Source organism: Schistocerca nitens, chromosome 2 (genome assembly GCF_023898315.1).
Source record: "Schistocerca nitens isolate TAMUIC-IGC-003100 chromosome 2, iqSchNite1.1, whole genome shotgun sequence".
Taxonomy (NCBI): Eukaryota; Metazoa; Arthropoda; class Insecta; order Orthoptera; family Acrididae; genus Schistocerca; species Schistocerca nitens.
This window is the reverse complement of record NC_064615.1, coordinates 1,012,606,813-1,012,627,452: the sequence shown is the minus strand read 5'-3', so window position 1 is coordinate 1,012,627,452 and position 20,640 is coordinate 1,012,606,813.

Genomic DNA, 20,640 nt, shown 5'->3' with positions numbered 1-20,640 from the left:
AAAAAAAAAATTGTCGAACGGACTGACTCAGTATATATATATATATATATATATATATATATATATATATATATATATATATATATATATATATATATTTTCTTTTTGGGTCATCAATCTTCTGACTAGTTTGATGCGGCTCGACCTCTTCATCTCAGAGTAGCACTTGCAACCTTCGTCTTCAATTATTTGCTGGATGTATTCCAATCTCTGTCTTCCTCTACAGTTTTTGTCTTCTGCAGCTCCCTCTAGTATCATGGAAATCATTCCCTCGTGTCTTAACAGATGTGCTATCATCCTGTCCCTTCTCCTTATCAGTGTTTTCCACATATTCATTTCCTCTCCGATTCTTCACAGAACCTCCTCATTCCTTACTTTATCAGTCCACCTAATATTCAACATTCGTCTGGAGCACCACATCTCAAATACTTCGATTCTCTTCTGTTCCAGTTTCCCACAGTCCATGTTTCACTACCACACAACGCTGTACTCCAGACATACATTCTCAGAAATTTCTTCCTCAAATTAAGGCCGATATTTGATATTAGTAGACTTCTCTTGGCCAGGGATGCCCTTTTTGCCATTGCTAGTCTGATTTTTGAAGTTCTCCTTGCTCCGTTTGTCACTGGGTATTTTACTGCCTAGCAGAATTTCTTCACTTCATCTACTTCGCGAGCATCAATCCTGATGTTAAGTTTCTCGCTGTTCTCATTTCTACTACTTCTCATTACCTTCGTCCTTCTTCGATTTATTCTCAATCAATACTCTGTACTCATTAGACTGTTCATTTCGTTCAGCAGGCCAATTTCACCCAGGATAGCAATGTCATCAGCGAATCGTAACATTGATATCCTTTCACCTTGTATTTTAATCCGACTCCTGAACCTGTCTTTTATTCCTATCATTGCTTCCTTGATGTACAGACTTAACAGTAGGGGCGAAAGGTTACATCCTTGTATTATACCCTTTTTAATACCAGCAGTTTGTTCTCGGTCGTCCACTTTTATTATTACCTCTTGGCCGTTGTACACATTGTATATCACTCGTCTCTCACTATAGGTTTCCCCTACTTTTTTCTGAATTTCGAAAATCTTGCACCCTTTTACGCTGTCTAATGCTATAAGTAATTACTTATTTACATAACTTACTTATATACATAAAAAATCGAGTCGTGATGATCTAAAAATAACAAAACTATATCGTTATAGATCCCACTGATGATGCCTTAGAGCAAGAAAAAGGCGAAACGCATCTGCGAAAAGTAAATTAACTTGCAGCAAGAAAAGGCGGTTTTATTTAGAAAGCGAGTAGGGGTGAGTTTGCAATACTTTTAGTGTGTACATGATAGAAACAGTGACTGTTTTCTTACATCCCCACACACAATCTTAAGAAAACGAAAATCAGTTTTTTTCTAGTGTCATATTCATATAAGACTCTTAATAAAAAAATTTTATACTTTACAGTCGTATTTTTTGTGAGCTTGCAGTCTTCTAGAACTTTCTTAAAGACCATGTTCAACGTCACTACATTTATTATTACAGCCATTATTGCAATTTTGACCTTGCAGTCATTTCCAAGTGGTTGTAGCTGCTGTGTTTTCAATACCTGGACCCAATTTAAAATGATCAGAAGGTCGAAACTACGATAACAGATATTGTAATAAATGTACAGCTATAGCGAATACGAAGTTTCTTAAAAAATCTATTGTACAGAGCTTTTGTCAAAAAGTGTGAGACGAAGCCTTTGTCACAATTAACACGCCAATTCTACTACTAAATTTTTTGCTCCAGTTGATAAATGAATGTTCTTCAGAAATAAGCTTACCCGCCAGCTCGAAATCTACTCTTCTGGCGGTTAAAGACAGTAAGCAGATATATTAATTTGCTCTCGCTTCGTTTCTGCATCTAAGATACAAAAGAATTTTTATGCTCCTTATTCATAATAGACAGTTCATCAGACCTTCTTTTTTTTAGATGCAGCGATGTCAGGAAAGGTACCGTCATCGAAGTCCGATGCTGAAATGGACGTAAAACTTATTCTCCAGATTTACAGTCACATCAAGGTAGCTTTCTCAATCGTATCAAGGAAATGGGAGCGCCTTTTTCCTGTGCGGTGGACCTCGACTTCGTCAGAAATCTCTCTTTACTTGTCAATACCTGAAGCTGTCAATTACGGAGTGAATTCATTAGAGGTACGGCAAAATCTCAAGGATATGTACCTGACAGCCTTGAGTGTTATAGTAACAAGATCCGTGCTGGCGATACATTCACAGAAAAAGGAAACACACATCCCATCATACCGTCACTTCTACTTGTGAGAGTTTCCACATGTTACTTTAGTCTCACTTTACGAAAGAGACCTAATTATTTCTTACTTTGTAAGTTTACTTAATTTTCAACGTCCTTCTATAATGTCTCAAAAATCTTCGCAACCTCCTTGTTACAAACCGCAATACAAATATTGAAGGTAAGCTTACTGTACTTGCTAGCGTAAATCACGATATACACTCAGAAATGATGTAACACTCGATTTACAACAGAGAAAAACGAGCCTTCTGTGGAACAAAATAAAAATAACAACAAGAGGCGGTTGATGATAAGATAAGAGCGGTTCGGCTTACAGTCACTCGTGTGCAAGCAAAGGGCCTGGTCATCAGTCCCGGTAGCGTGCAGCACAACATCCAGCGGGATACCCGAGGCGACAAGAACCAAACAAAAGGCAAAGTTGCCTGAAGCAGCTGAAACGTTTCAATATTGTAAGCAACATGTTCCTTGAGCACACTGTTGGGGGCCACGAAAGTTATCGCGCCACCACTGGGAACCACAGCCGGAAGTGTCGACGATGCTGTGGCTAACTCATCGTTCCCTTGTCCCAAGATCAAGAACCAGCCATCTGCTAGAAAGGTCGTGCTCACCCTGTTCTTTGATTAGCGGGGCTATTACTTAATAATTTTAAAGAATCTGGATTTTGCATCACTGGGGACCGGTACTCCGCAACGCAGGAGAAATTATGGCGTGCATTTAAGGCGAAACGTGCAGGAAATCTGCGACAAGGACTGCTGCTACTTCATGATACCTGACATCTTCATACTGCAAATGTCGTAACGCAGAAAAAACTCGACGATCCATCCTATTGTCCTAGTCTCTCCTAAAGCGATTATCGCGCCTGGGGTCCCTTAAGAAAGGCTAGAAGCGTCGAAGACTCCTTTGGGACGAGGATGTGCAGCAGGTAGTTGCAGACTTTTTCACGCAGCAGGATACGCTATTTTACCGAGCAGGTATCTTCAACCTGGTGAGTGGGCGGGATGACTGCCTCAATGCTCAAGGCGATTTTGCTTGACGTGCATACCGATTCTGGAATTTACAGCCATAGAACGGAAACTTTTTGATCGCCCCTTATATACACTACTGGCCATTAAAATTGCTTCACCACAAAGATGGCGTGCTACAGACGCGGAATTTAACCGACAGGACGAAGATGCTGTGATATGAAAATGATTAGCTTTTCAGAACATTCACACAAGGTTGGCGCCGGTGGCGACACCTACTACATGCTTACATGAGGAAAGTTTCCAACCGATTTCTCATACACAAACAGTAGTTGACCGGCGTTGCCTGGTGAAACGTTGTTGTGATGTCTCGTGTAAGGAGGAGAAATGCGTACCATCACGTTTCCGACTTTGATAAAGGTCGGATTGCAGCCTATCGCGATTGCGGTTTATCGTATCGCGACATTGCTGCTCGCGTTGGTCGAGATCCAATGACTGTTAGCAGAATATGGAATCGGTGGGTTCAGGAGGGTAATACGGAACACCTTGCTGGATCCCAACTGCATCGTATCACTAGCAGTCGAGATGACAGGTATCGTACCCGCATGGCTGGAACGGATCGTGCAGCTACGTCTCGATCCCTGAGTCAACAGATGGGGACGTTTGCAAGACAACAACCATCTGCACGAACAGTTCGACGACGTTTGCAGCAGCATGGACTATTAGCTCGGAGACCATGGCTGCAGTTACCCTCAACGACGAACCTGGGTGCACGAATGGCAAAACGTCATTTCTTCGGATGAATCCAGGTTCTGTTGACAGCATCATGATGGTCGCATCCGTATTTGGCGACATCGCGGTGAACGCACATTGGAAGCGTGTATTCTTCATTGCCATACTGGCGTATCACCCGGTCACCTCTTGTTCGCATTGACGGCACTTTGAACAGTGGATGTTACATTTCAGATGTGTTACGACCCATGACTCCACCCTTCATTCGATCCCTGCGAAACCCTACATTTCAGCAGGATAATGCACGACCGCATGTTGCAGGTCCTGTACGGGCCTTTCTGGATACAGAAAATGTTCGACTGCTGCCCTGGCCAGCACTTTCTCCATATCTCTCACCAATTGAAAATGTCTGGTCAATGGTGGCCGAGCAACTGGCTCGTCACAATACACCAGTCACTACTCTTGATGAACTGTGGTATCGTGTTGAAGCTGCATGGGTAGCTCTGTTGACGCAATGCCCAGGCGTATCAAGGCCGTTATTACGACCAGCGGTGGTTGTTCTGGGTACTGATTTCTCAGGATCTATGCACCCAAATTGCGTGAAAATGTCATCTCATGTCAATTCTAGTATAATATATTTGTCCTATGAATACCGTTTTATCATCTGCATTTCTTCTTGGTGTAGCAATTGGAATGGCCATTAGTGTATATTACAATGAAAATATCTTTTACCACACACTTCAAAATGGTCCACAGAGTGTATTTCTAATTATTGAAATGTGTGAGTATAATTTCTTTTTTACTACTGTACTGATACTATGAGAAAAAGCAGGAGAGCATACGTCAGCGTAACACGAAAGCGACAGGCGGGTCTTTGCCGTACAGCCTTGTTGCTGTGTTCCCTGTACGCGTTATTTGCACCTCACCGACGTTAAGCTGTGTGGAAACCAGAGAAAATAAAAAAAATACTAACAAAAGAACGTGCAACCCACGCCGCACCTGACACCCGAGATTACATTCAGGGACGCACTGGGTGTTGCAGATCGCAGAGCAAAACGAAATTATTTCACGCTGCAGCAGTTTGTACTGCAAAAGGAGCACCCGGAGGAAAGAGAAATGTAGGAAAATGCAAGTCAGAATTTTTTTGACAGCTCTCTGCACCAATCGTCACCGTTCCATATTCTAGCTAGCAACTGTCCGTTGCTTTCTGGTTTTTGGTTATTTGTAACTTGAACCCGTTTCAGCAATTTCTTCTACTTTGTAGAATTTTGGGGCCTAATGGCTATACCCAATTGTCCCACTACGCACATATTACGTTTGGCTACCTTACATGTCAGGACACACGTATGATATGTAGAATTGGCCACTAGTCGTCACGGAGACAAGTAGTATTGCTTTGTCAGTACAGAATCAGTAATAGCAGAATGGGTCGGTCAGGGGAGTTAAGCGACTCCGAATATGGACTATGCATGCGATATCACGTGAGCAGCTAATCCATCAGGGACATTTCAACCCTTCTAAAGCTTCCTAGCTGGACTGTTGTGTTGTGACTGTGAAGTGGGAACGCGAAGGAACAACCACAGCTAAATCGAGAAAGAGAAGCGCTCATGCAGAGACTGACAGAGACCATCGAGCATTGCGGAGGGTGACTAAAATATCGCGTGAAATCAGGGGAAGGAATCATTCGTGTGATCCAAAAGTGTTATCAGCAGTCCAACTAGCACCGTCACTGACAGGGAGTTAGATGGAATGGTGCGCAATAGTCGAACAGCACCTCGTACGCCACACACTTCTTGTAATCGATACTAATCGATGCTTGAGGTGTTGTAAAGAGCGACGTCACTAGGCAGTGGATATCCTGAAACGAGTGAATCACGTTATACCGTGTGGCAATCTGATGGAAGGATTTCCATGTTCCATATATATACTAACGACCAACAAATAGCCCCCAATTGCAGGAGTTCCTTATATACTGATGCTCTCTCTCTCTGGCAACCCAAAGCACAAACTTCGATTCAATAGAAATAACCTTAATGAGTGCTCTTCAAGATCTGTGAAAATACTACAGAATAAACCGATGTTGTTGTTGTGGTCTTCAGTCCTGAGACTGGTTTGATGCAGCTCTCCATGCTACTCTATCCTGTGCAAGCTTCTTCATCTCCCAGTACCTACTGCAACCTACATCCTTCTCAATCTGCTTAATGTATCTATCTCTTGGTCTCCCTCTGCGATTTTTACCCTCCACGCTACCCTCCAATGCTAAATACGTGATCCCTTGATGCCTCAGAACATGTCCTACCAACCCATCCCTTCTTCTTGTCAAGTTGTGCCACAAACTCCTCTTCTCCCGAATTCTATTCATTACCTCCTCATTAGTTATGTGATCTATCAATCTAATCTTCAAAATTCTTCTGTAGCACCACATTTCAAAAGCTTCTATTCCCTTCTTGTCCAAACTATTTATCGTCAATGTTTCACTTCCATAGATGGCTACACCCCAAACAAATACTTTCAGAGACGACTTCCTGACGCTTAAATCTATACTCGATGTTAACGAATTTCTCTTCTTCAGAAACGCTTTCCATGCCATTGCCAGTCTACATTTTATATCCTCTCTACTTCGACCATCATCAGTTATTTTGCTCCTCAAACAGCAAAACTCCTTTACTACTTTAAGTGTCTCATTTCCTAATCTAATTCCCTTAGCATCACCCGACTTAATTCGACTACATTCCATTATCCTCGTTGTGCTTTTGCTGATGATCATCTTGTATCCTCCTTTCAAGACACTGCCCATTCCGTTCAACTGCTCTTCCAATTCCTTTGCTATCTCCGACAGAATTACAATGTCATCGGCGAACCTCAAGGTTTTTGTTTCTTTTCCATGGATTATAATACCTACTCCGAATTTTTCTTTTCTTTCCTTCGCTGCTTGCTCAATATACAGATTGAATAACATCGGGGAGAAGTTACAACCCTGTCTCACTCCCTTCCTAACCACTGCCTCCCTTTCATGCCCCTCGACTCTTATAACTGCCATCCGGTTTCTGTACGAATTGTAAATAGCCTTTCGCTCCCTGTTTTTTACCCCTGCCAGGTTTAGAATTTGAAAGAGAGTATTCCAGTCAACATTGTCATAAGCTTTCTCTAAGTCTACGAATGCTAGAAACGTAGGTTTGCCTTTCCTTAATCTTTCTTCTAAAATAAGTCGTAAGGCCAGTATTGCCCCACGTGTTCCAACATTTCTACGGAATCCAAACTCATCTTCCTCGAGATCGGCTTCTACCAGTTTTTCCATTCGTCTGTAAAGAATTCGTGTTAGTATTTTGCAGCAGTGGCTTATAAAAATGATAGTTCGATAATTTTCACATCTGTCAACACCTGCTTTCTTTGGGATTGGAATTATTATATTCTTCTTGAAGTCTGAGGGTATTCCGACTGTCTCATACATCTTGCTCACCAGATGGTAGAGTTTTGTCAGGACTGGCTCTCCCAACGCCGTCAGTAGTTGCAATAGAATGTCGTCTACTCCCGAGGCCTTGTTTCGACTCAAGTCTTTGAGTGCTCTGTCAAACTCTTCACGCAGTATCGTATCTCCCATTTCATCTTCATCTACATCCTCTTCCATTTCCATAATATTATCCTCAAGCACATCGCCCTTGTATAGACCCTCTATATACTTCTTCCACCTTTCTTGCTTCCCCTTCTTTGCTTAGAACTGGGTTTCCATCTGAGCTCTTGATATTCATACAAGTGGCTCTCTTTTCTCCAAAGGTCTCTTTAATTTTCCTGTAGGCAGTATCTATCTTACCCCTAGTGAGATAAGCCTCTACATACATTTGTCCTCTAGCCATCCCTGCTTAGCCATTTTGCACTTCCTGTCGATCTCATGTTTGAGACGTTTCTATTCCTTTTTGCCTGCTTCATTTACTGCATTTTTATATTTCTCCTTTCATCAATTAAATTCAATAATTCTTCTGTTACCCAAGGATTTCTACTAGCCCTCGTCTTTTTACCTACTTGATCCTCTGCTGCCTTTACTACTTCATCTCTCAGAGCTACCCATTCTTCTTCTACTGTATTTCTTTACCCCATTCCTGTCAATTGTTCCCTTATGCTCTCCCTGAAACTCTGTACAACCTCTGGTTCTTTCAGTTTATCCAGGTCCCATCTCCTTAAATTCCCACCTTTTTGCAGTTTCTTCAGTTTTAATTTACAGTTCATAACCAATAGATTGTGGTCAGAGTCCACATCTGCGCCTGGAAATGTATTGCAATTTAAAACCTGGTCGCTAAATCTCTGTCTTACCGCTATATAATCTACCTGATACCACCCTAAACCAAACCCATCAAAGACATTAGTGTGCGCTTTCTATCTGAGAAATAGGGAAATCACTTGCAAGCTAAAAAGAGAATGGTCAGGAGTAAAATTGGAACACTGTGACACTCGAAAATACCTAGGAATAACACTTGACAGACCTCTAATGTTCAGAAAAGACTGCATGAATTTCAGATCAAGTCTCCACCAGGAACAACCTACAGAGAAAACTGGCCGGATCACAGTGGGATAGTCAAGCTGAAACCATCCGAACTTTTGCAAAGGCATTATGCTACTCTGCTGCAGAGTGTGCCTGTCTAGTTTGATATAAGTCATCACATGCCAAACACGTGGATATTGCCCTAAACGACACATGCAGAATTATAACAGGCTACTTGAAGTCAACTCCAGTCGTATGGCTCAACCACCTTGCAGGAATTGCACCACCTCCTATTCGAAGAATAATTCCAGTAACCAGGGGAAGAACGAAACTGGAGCAGGAGAAAACGTATCCCATGCATGAGCTAGACCCCTACCCACAACGACTAAGGTCAAGGATAAGTTTCCTCAGAACATCGGAGAAACTAACAAACACTGATGAAAGGCTGCAATTATGGAGGGCTGAACACCCCACCCTCCTGGTTGGAAAATACTTTAAGAACCTTTACCCCCCCCCGGTCATGATGAGAATTGGCCACTCTGGAAGTCCTTGAATAGTCTGAGGTCAGGAAATGTCAGATCACGGGTTTACCTGGAAAAATGCGGATACGTGGAAGAAAACAAAACCCACTGTGACTGTTCAACATGTGCTTCAGATCGACTGTATCCATCCTCCTACACAGGAGATGACCTTCACCAGGCAACGGAAAATGCACTGGAAGTGTCCAAATTTTGGTCAAAGATTATGTACGCTGTGGTAATCTGTCAGTGATTGTATAAACTGTGTTCTGTATATGTTTATAACACTAGAATAATAATAAGCCGATGGGAGGATCTGAGTTTGGCGAATTCCTCGAGAATGTTACCTGCCATTAAGTGTAATGCCAATAGTGAAGTATGGAGAAGGAGGTGTTACGGTATGGGGGTTACGGTGTCATCTCCTTATTGCGCTTAAGAGAACGCTAAATGCGAAAGAATATGAACATATTTTACGGTATTGTACACAGCTTACAGTAGAGGAACTGTTCGGAGATGATGATTGTTTGTGACAGCACGATAATGCACCCTGTCACAAAGCAGCATCTCTGAGGCAGTGCTTTGTGGACAGTGACGTTGCTTAAACAGTCCTTACCTCAACCCAATGGAACAGCTCTGGAATGCGATAGAACGTCGACTTCGCTTCACAAGCAAGAGCCCAATATCATTACCTATTCTGGTTTCGGCCCTTATGGAAAAGTGGTCTAGCATTCCTCCAAGACGTTCAGATACGTTATTAAAAGACACAACATAAAAAAAAAATCCCGTGACCGAAAATGTTATCCAGTGACGCTACGGAAAGTGCTTCTTTCAGGGGAAACTCTTGCCACAAGGGTGCATCTTTGGTACCAAACGTGGGCTGTGACGGTGATACCTCTGCCGTCAATATGGTTAGAGGCCTCTTCACTGTATTTGTCAGAGCTGTCGACGGTTTACACTGTATTTAATGTGCTGAATACTATCAGATCCATTGTGAGGAGTTCGGCCAAGGGTCCGTCAGAGTTACAACAGCCTAACACTCTGAAACAACGTTGTACGTCGTTTCCGGCTGTGTGTAACCTCCATCATGGCACCTTGTATTACCCACGAAGATAGTCGGCATATATTTGTTACACTCTGTAATCTCCCCCTCCTTGCTACTTCCATCTTTTGTCCACACTAACTAATTTCGAGTCCAAGTAATTAATAGCCAAAGCCGTTTATGAAAATTCGAGAGGAGCGAAGATTACAGTAAACTGTCTAGTTTACTTAGCTTGTCATGTTGAGTTGACTCCAGTGCTGCTTGTCTAGGGGTAATTTTTGAAGCTGTAAATGTCACATCAGGTCCTCGCTGTTGGCTTGATCTAAATAAATCTGAAGATTGTTGTTGCAGTATTATTTTTACATATATATTTTCTCACTTTTTAGTATATCTTACAGTATTTTGATTTTTCACATTAACAAAGCCGAAATTACATTGTTAGCACAAAAATACGTCCGATCACATCAGAGGCTTCCTTACGACTTCCACACTCTGCGGAAATAACAATATTCCAAAGGGTTTACAATTTTTCTAAGCAAAGAACTTCTAATAGTTTCCGTTACATTATTAATTTCGATTGTTATTTCATAAATGAATCCGGAAACAAATATAGTAAACAGTACAGGATTGAGTAATTAATATTAGAAGTTTTAAGTGTGCCAATAATTCGTAATTTCAAATGAGTCTAAAAAAATAATTTTAATTGTACATTCAGAACTAGTACTTATCGATTATTGCATTGAAACGAAAATACAGGGTGTTTCAAAATGAACATACCGGTTTTAAGGCGTTGTAGTATTTATTACGTTCAACTTACAATTGTAAATAATACAACAAACGAAAGAGCAACACAAACAGTTTTGTTTGTATACCTGTGCGCAATGGGAAGCGTGTGGAATGACAAAGAGTGACTGAAAAACGTCTTGGACGAGTGCGAGCGAGTCTTTCACGCTTAGCCCCAAGAAATATCCCCGCTGAAAGTTTATGGGCCTTTCTTTTTCTGTGAATAAACTGTAACTGATGTTTCTTATCTTAATGTGCTACAGCTATGACCCGTGCCTCAATGGGACGAAGCTGAACAACAGATCTTTATTTGGGAGCAAGATGGTGCGCCGCCTCCCTGGCATAACTCAGTACGCGACTGGTTAAACGACGACGTATCCGACCGGTGGATTGGTTGCAAGGGGCCGGTTGACACAGCATTTTATGCATGAGCTCCACGTTCACACACGATCTGACGCGGACATGTGTATGTGCCTCCGATACAAGCTGATCTATCTGATTTTATAAAAAGTGTTATTGCAACGGTTACTCCTGACACATTGATCAATGTTTCGGAACAACTCGCCTATCAACTCGATGTGTGATCGGTGTTCACACTGAATAATTCTACGAACAACTGTTTATGTTTCTCTCTATTTTGGTGTTTTATTTATAATTTTAAGGTGAATGTAATATGTGCTACAAAGCCTTACAACCAGTATTTTTAAACACCCTGTATTTTATAAACACATAAACTTTAGCTTGAAATATAACACACCGTGTATAAAATCATACGAAAGTTTTCAGTAAAGCAACTGAGATAATACTGATCTGTCCAACATTAGAAAAATAACACTGGTATCGACAACTACTGTTGAGGAAAAGTAACGCTAGAAGATGAAGTCCCGTTACAGCTCCACACATACTGGGTATCCCATTTATCTCCACCACCGCGAATTTTTTGTCGAGAGCTTTTTTTCGCTTTGTGATAGATGGCGCTGTAATAGTCACAAACGTATAAGTACGTGGTATCACGCAAAATTCCGCCAGTGCGGACGGTATTTGCTTCCGTGATACATTACCCGTGTTAAAATGGACCGTTTACCAATTGCAAAAAAAGGTCTATATCGTGCTGATGTATGGGTATTGTGACCAAAATGCCCAACGGGCGTGTGCTATGTACGCTGCTCTGTATCCTGGACGACATCATCCAAGTGTCCGGACCGTTCGCCGGATAGTTACGTTATTTAAGGAAACAGGAAGTGTTCCGCCACATGCGTAACGTCAACCACGACCTGCAACAAATGATGATGCCCAAGTAGGTGTTTTAGCTGCTGTCGCGACTAATCCGCACATCAGTAGCAGACAAATTGCGCGAGAATCGGGAATCTCAAAAACGTCGTTGTTGCGAATGCTACATCAACATCGATTGCACCCGTACCATATTTCTATGCACCAGGAATTGCATGGCGACGACTTTGAACGTTGTGTAAAGTTCTGCCACTGGGCACAAGAGAAATTACGGGACGATGACAGATTTTTTGCACGCGTTCTATTTAGCGACGAAGCGTCATTCACCAACAGCGGTAACGTAAACCGGCATAATATGCACTATTGGGCAACGGAAAATCCACGATGGCTGCGACAAGTGGAACATCAGCGACCTTGGCGGGTTAATGTATGGTGCGGCATTATGGGAGGAAGGATAATTGGCTCCCGTTTTATCGATCGCAATCTAAATGTTGCAGTGTACGTTGATTTCCTACGTAATGTTCTACCGATGTTACTACAAGATGTTTCACTGCATGACAGAAAAAAAATGTCCAAATGTGTGTGAAATCTTATGGGACTTAACTGCTAAGGTCATCAGTCCCTAAGCTTACACACTACTTAACCTAAATTATCCTAAGGACAAACACAGACACCCATGCCCGAGGGAGGGCTCGAACCTCCTCCGGGAGCAGCCGCACAGTCCATGACTGCAGCGCCCTGAGACTGCTCGGCTAATCCCCCGCGACGCATGACAGAATGGCGATGTAGTACCAACATGATGGATGTCCGGCACATAGCTCGCGTGCGGTTGAAGCGGTATTGAATATATTTCATGGCAGGTGGATTGGTCTTCGAAGCACCATACCATGGCCCGCACGTTCACCGGATCTGACGTCCCCGGATTTCTTTCTGTGGGGAAAGTTGAAGGATATTTGCTATCGTGATCCACCGACAACGCCTGACGACATGCGTCAGCGTAATGCCAATGCATGTGTGAAAATTACGGAAGGCAAACTACTCGCTGTTGAGAGGAATGTCGTTACACGTATTGCCAAATGCATTGAGATTGACGGACATCATTTTGAGCATTTATTGCAATAATGTGGTATTTACAGGTAATCAAGCTGTAACAGCATGCGTTCTCAGAAATGATAAGTTCACGAAGGTACATGTATCACATTGGAACAACCGAAATAAAATGTTCAAACGTACCTACGTCCTGTATTACAATTTAAAAAACCTATCTGTTACCAACTGTTCGTCTAAAATTGTGAGCCATATGCTTGCGACTATTACAGCGCCATCGATCACAAAGCGAAAGAAGTGGCCCAACTAAAACATTCATATTTCATTACGTACTATACGAATATGTAATAAAAATGAGGGTTACTATTTAAAAAAACGCAGTTGATATCCGTTTGACCTATGGCAGCGCCATCTAGCGGGTCAACCATAGCGCCATCTGGTTTCCCCCTTCAAGCTAGACGAGTTTCGTTCTTTGTAGTTTTTTCGTGAGATATTTGTTCCGGTCACGATCAATCATATATATACTGTTTGGGTACCAGAGAGACTGTAACGAGCCTGATTACCTTTCTTGTAATTTTGTTTCTTATGAAGATATGAGCAGGAGAGAACTTTTAAAACAACATTCGACAATGTTTTATTCGGTGATACATTCGCTCTCCTCACGGTCAGTTCGAAAACGTATCGCAGTGCAGCATCTGGGCGAAAACTACGTTATTAAAAACGTAACACAATGTTGACTTTGCCTCTCCTATGCTAACACACTGCAAGTACTGCGGCTAACGTAACTCGTCTACTTATCAGAGATGACAGCGAATAATTGGAGACACCAGTAAAATGCACAGCGCTCACTGAGTCAAGCGTCCCCAGTTGAAACTCAGTGCGAATATCACGCATGTACGCTAGGGCTGGCCATGACGGGTCCAGACTTCAAGCGTGCTGGTTGTGCGAGCCAACGTCCATCCTGTGTCTGCTTTGCACGGCCCTTCTCGCAAGTACTCGGAACAGTGCGAAATTTGATTTAGCACTGCGGTACGACATTTTTCGGTCGGCACAGCTCTCTTCAGTTCGGCAGAATCATCGTCTCTGCGCTGTGTACCTTTACCTATATGTTCGTGGTATACAGGACATTCACAGGTCCAGCGGCTGTCAGTACAAAAGGAAGCAGTCTAACTATGTATCGGCACAATCCTTTAAAAATGAATGGGAATGACAGAAAAGAGGGATGAGAATTCTCAGTGTACACTGATCAGCCAGAACATTTTGACCACCTTCGTAATTTCCATCCTGTCCACCATTGGCACGGGGAACAGCGGCGGTGCATCATGTCGTAGAAGCAATGTGGCCTTGGTAGATCGCTGGGGGGATTTCGCACCACGTCTGCACGCACAATGCACCTAACTTATGCAAATACCGGCGATGGAGGAGGGGGGGAGGTTAACTCTAACTCCATGTTCAATCACCACCCAGATGTTTTCGTTCAGTTTCAGATCTGGTGCGTTGGGGTGGGGGGGGGGAGGGGGGGGGGGGCAGCACATCAATTGGAACTCGCCACAGTGTTCGACGAACCATTCCGTCACACTTCTGACCTTGTGATATGACGTTTTGTCTTCCTGAAAACTGCCATTTCTGTCGGGAAACGTGATAGTCATGAAGGACTGCACGTGGTCAGCAAACAGTTTATGATACTCCTTGGCTGTCATGGTGTCCTGCACGAGCTCCACTGGACGCATGGACCCACGTGAATGTTCCCCAGAGTATAATAGAGCCGCCGCCAACTTGTCTTCACCCCGCAGTGCGGGTATCAAGTAGCTGTTCCCCTGGAAGACGACTGATTCGCATACTGCCGCGTACTGCCATCGGCATGATAAAGAAGATATCGGGAGTTATCAGACCATGCAACGCTCTGCCGTTGCGCCCATGTCCAGTGCCGATAGTCACTTGCCCATTTTAGTTGTAGTTGCTATTGTCGTGCTGTTAACATGAGCACATGCATAGGTCGATAGCCCATCATTAGGAGTGTTCCGTGCACTGTCTGTTCACACACACTTTTACTCTCCCCAGCACTGAATTCTGATGTTAGTTCCGCCACAGTTCATCGCCTGCCCTGTTTTAGCAGTCTGCCAAGCCTACGGAATCGGACATCTATAACAACTGACAGCCGCCCAACCCCACCACGTATGGACGTGGTTTCACCTTGGTTTCGCCACGTGTTCAAGACACTCACCACAGCTCTGCTAGAACACCCAGCAAGTCGAGCAGTCTCCGAAATGCTCGTGCCGACACTCCGAGCCATCGCCGGCCGCTGTGGCCGAGCGGTTCTAGGCCCTTCAGTCCGGAACCGCGCGACCGCTACGGTCGCAAGTTCGAATCCTGCCTCGGGCATGATTGTGTGTGATGTCTTTAGGTTAAGTAGGTTTAAGTTCTAGGGGACTGATGAGGTCAGATGTTAAGTCCCATAGTGCTCAGAGCCATTTTCCGAGCCGTCACACTCTTCCTTCGGTCAGACAGACCGCGCATTCCACACTCTACACGTGGACAGCAGCCTCACTGATATTACATGTACCTTGCTTGTGTCTGACTAGCAGCAATTCCGCGCCAGGTGGCGTTGCTATATCCTGGTTGTGTTTATATCGATAGTAGGTCCGCCGGCCGGGGTGGCCGAGCGGTTCTAGGCGCTACAGTCTGGAACCGCGCGACCGCTACGGTCGCAGGTTCGAATCCTGCCTCGGGCATGGATGTGTGTGACGCCCTTAGGTTAAGTAGGTTTAAGTAGTTCTAAGTTCTAGGGGACTGATGACCTCAGAAGTTAAGTCCCATAGTCCTCAGAGCCATTTGAACCATTTTTTTATAGTAGGTCCGTGGCCATAGTGTTCTGGCTGTTCAGTGTATATTATGCAGTCATATAAGTTAACATATACTGCAAATTTGCTGTCAAACGACGTCACAATAACATGCAAACAGAATTTATAGATTTAGCTGGCAATGAAAGATCAAAAAGTTACAACAGCCGACAGTTTGGATTCATTGTTCTGTGCATCTAGAAGCACTTTTTGCAAAATTTGTAGACATGGAGGACGTGAAGAAAATGGTGGTACGAATAGTAAAATTTCTGAGGTCTCACGCATTATTCCGCTGTCAATTACAGCAGTTTGCAGTGGAACTGCACGAAGAGTGTGGTGACTAAAAAGTACGTCGGTTTTGTCAAGGGACACGCTTGTAACGATTGTTCGATTTAAAACTCGCTGTTGTGGAATTTATGAAGGAAAAGCAGTGTAGGAACGAAAATTAAAACATTCGGAATGCATTGCACACCTTGCATTTTAAGTGGACTTGATTGAATTTCACCCACATTAAAACATTTCAAGGAGAGGAACAGCTTATTTTTGATTTGGTGGGCATGCATTTAAAAAGTAAAACGCATTGTAGAAAGGATACAAACACACCCCAGTTCCCTAAGCACTGGCGTTAAAGAAATCGGGATGTTTGAAGAATTCATTATGCCCCTGGAAAAATTAAAAGACTAGCTTCCTAAACGTTTTGAGGGAACTGCCAACGTTACATCTGTTTTCGAGACCGTTTGCTGTTTCAGTTGAAAGCGCCCCTACGCATGTGCTGATGTAACTGATTGAGCTGGAAGGTAATTCCCGTGTTAAAGACAAATCCCACTAACGTTGAAACTGTCCAGTACGTCTACATTGTTTTCCTCAGGTAGAGTTTCCATGTCTCCATAAGAAGGTTGCAAAAGTGCTACAATATTTCTACCAACAAATATGCGTGAAAGACGTTTTGCGATTATGAAACAAATGTGTATGAAATCTTACGGGACTTAACTGGTAAGGTCATCAGTCCCTAAGGTTACACACTACTTAACCTAAATTATCCTAAGGCCAAACACACACACCCATGCCCGAGGGAGGACTCGAACCTCCGCCGGGATCAGCCTCACAGTCCATGACTGCAGGGCTAGACCGCTCGGTTATTCCCGCGCGGCTAAATAAGTCACAGTTACGTGGCAACCTGAGTGCGAAAATCTGTGAAATTCTCTGTATCTGTTCGTATGTCACAGTTCGTACCAGATAAAAATTATATGTATTTAGCGCTCCAAAAATAAATATAACTGAAAATTTCTTTTGCTTTTGACCTTTGTTTTTGATGAATGGCAAACATAAAAGCCAGTTGCGCACAGAGCGACAACATTGTCATTCAAATGTGCTGCGTTCTCTGTCTCCCCCTCCTCATGTTTAGACAGCGTGTCGTGGCGGTGGGGGAAACGTGCCAGCCAGGCTGAGCGCTATGGCCCTCGTGCCAGGGTCCAGCCTGCAAGCCGACCTCTTGGCCACCTTTAACGTACACCAACGAAGAGAAGGTACAAATGCTATTCGCCTGTGGAGATGTTAACAAAACAGTAACTGCAATGTCTTTTTATTTAAAATACGAACACCTGTAATGTAGTGCTGTTCTACTTTTAAACATTATTTCATGTACAATAAGGGCAGTCCCTCATTAAAAATAGCATCATCATTACTCTTCCTTTATTTCGAATGACCAGTGTGCAGTTTGCTTGGTTTCCGAATGTTTTCTGTGAAGTCCAGCTATTGGATGAGTTAGATTACCTCGGGCACATGCACTGCGTGTCAGCACAGCAGAGTCAGAGTTTTGTGATACTTTTTTAATAACGTCATATTTACCCACAACCCACTGAGTTTCATTCACAAGCACGAAAGTCAAGTACGCTAAAAAAGTAAACTGTATTATTAAAATCGTTGCCCATATTACTGAGGGTGATACAGGTGGCCAGTTTGAAGTTAATCTAAGACTGTTTCCAAGCCCGAGGTCGTACCATGGGACTTTTCTGCAATCAGTCAAATACGAATTGTGTCGCGGTGGAAAGCAAGAATCGGTTCCCCGTAAACCAATTATTACAGTAATATATGCGGCCCAATCACATTAATGTGACCAGAGTCTATGTTCGATGTCAAAGTGCAATACCCACTCACAAGCAGCAGGTGGCAGCACTAGCAGTGGAGGGTATATAAAGCGTGTCTGGGGGACATGGAAAAAAGTGCTGTCGTTTCCGTAACGCGGAAATGGAGCGGTTTATCTGACTTCCAACAAGGAACGATTATTGTCTTTTGGGCCAGGACTGGAAGCCTTTCCAAAACGGCTAATTTTGTAAACCTTTTGCGTGCAGCTGTGTTTGAAGTACTGGGTGATCAAAAAGTCAGCATAAATTTGAAAACTTAATAAACCACGCAATATTGTAGATAGAGAGGTAAAAATTGACACACATGCTTCGAATGACATGGGGTTTTATTACAAACAACTCCATATTGCTAGACGCGTGAAAGATCTCTTGCGCGCGTCGTTTGGTGATGATCGTGTGCTCAGCCTCCACTTTCGTCATGCTTGGCCTGCCAGGTCCCCAGACCTCAGTCCGTACGATTATTGGCTTTGGGGTTACCTGAAGTCGCAAGTGTATCGTAATCGACCGACATCTCTAGGGATGCTGAAAGACAACATCCAACGCCAATGCCTCACCATAACTCCGGACATGCTTTACAGTGCTGTTCACAACATTATTCCTCGCCTACAGCTATTGTTTAGGAATGATGGTGGACATATTGAGCATTTCCTATAAATAACATCATCTTTACTTTCTCTTACTTTGTTATGCTAATTATTGCTATTCTGATCAGATGAAGCGCCATCTGTCGGACCTTTTTTGAACGTTTGTATTTTTTTTTATTCTAATAAAACCCCATGTCATTCCAAGCATGTGTGTCAATTTGCACCTCTCTATCTACATTATTCCGTGATTTATTCAGTTTTAAAATTTATACTGACCTGACTTTTTGATCACCCGGTACATTATTCACGAAAAAATGCTGTTGTACAAAACCAGCGCTGATGCAGCTGCGGTGCACCAGGGTCCATAGATGACTGGGGTGAACAACGACTTTGAAGATTTGTCCAGGCGTTTGAATTGCAACTGTTCAGCATCTCAGCGCCCAGACGAACTAAAGAGTTGCCAAGAGTCTCCCCTCAGCGACCGTTCAGCGAGCGAACATTGCTACCTCTAGGAGGTGCCTGATTCACGAACCCAGGCTGACTGCTGTCTATCAGTGAGAAGGGCTGGAATTTACACGCCAATAACACACCTGGACGTCCACTGAGTGGCGACGGATGGCCTTGTAGGATGAATCATGATTTCTGGTCCATCGGACAGACAGCCTCTGACGTGTACGGCCCTACAACAATCGTAGGAAACGTCCAGGCAGCGTTATGGTCAGCGGAATATTTTAGTGGCTTTCCACTGGTGACCTCGTCATTCTGGAATGCACAATGGATCAATACAAGTATGCACCTATCCTTGGCGACCACGTCCACCCCAGCGTGCAGTTTGTTTTTCTCTTCATATGGCATCTACCAGTAGGACAACACAACTTGACAAACAGCTCGCAGATTGCATGTGTGGTTCAAAGAGCACCAGGATCAATTCACTGTATTCCCCTGGCCGCCAAACCCCTCCGGATTTAAACTCAATAGAGAATCTGTGGGACCTCGATCGGCCTTTCCGCATCGTTGGTCCTCAACCGTAAAATTTTGCGCATCTGGCCGTGTTACTACAGTCGTCTTCGCTCAGCATCGCTGTTGGTGCCTTCCAGAATCTCACTGACTCTCTTTCCGCTGCAAAAGGTAGTTATTCAGGCTTTTGACGGGTGGTCACACTGGTGTGACTGGATCGTGTAGAATATAACTTCACATGTAGAGATAATTATTGACATAAACATTCACCAAGTCTTCAAATTTTTCTCTAGGGCCTAACCTCGAAGAAATAAACTAAAAAAGTGGTTGAAATGTTATCTTTCTTCGTAAAAATTATTCTTCCTTCATTAGCAAAAACTGTGGAAATCACCTCCAGTGTGTCACCTCCCTGTCCTATTAATACTGTTTTCCTGGCAGATTAAAGGTGTGTGCCGAAATGAGCTTTGAATTCGTCAACCCTCGCTTTCGCTGACAAGTGCTTTACCAACTGAACTCTCCAAGCATGACTCATGACCCGCGCTCACAGCTTTACTTCCGCCAGTAGCTCGTGTCCTGCCTTCCAAACTTGAGGGACGTTCTCTCTTGAAAGTTTAGGACTCCTGGAGGAAAGGATATTGCTGAGACATGTATTAGCTACACCCAAAGGAATGTTTCCAGAACGTAACTTCCACTCTGCAGCAGAATATGCACTGATATGAAACTTGCTGGCAAATTAGAACTGTCTGGCGGACCGAGACACGAACTCGAGCCCTTCTCCTTTATTCCTGGAGTGCTAGTCGTGCAAATTTCGACGGAGAGTGTCTCTGGAAGGAATGAGACGAAGTACTGGCGGAAGCATAGCGGCGAGGACAGTCGTGCGTCGAGCTAGGGTAGCTCTGTCGGTAGAGAACCTGCGTGCAAAAGGGAAAGGTCCCGAGTTCGAATCTTGTTTCTGCACACAGTTTTAATCTACTAAGGAGTTTCATATCAGGGCACCTTCTGCTGCAGAGTGGAATTTTCA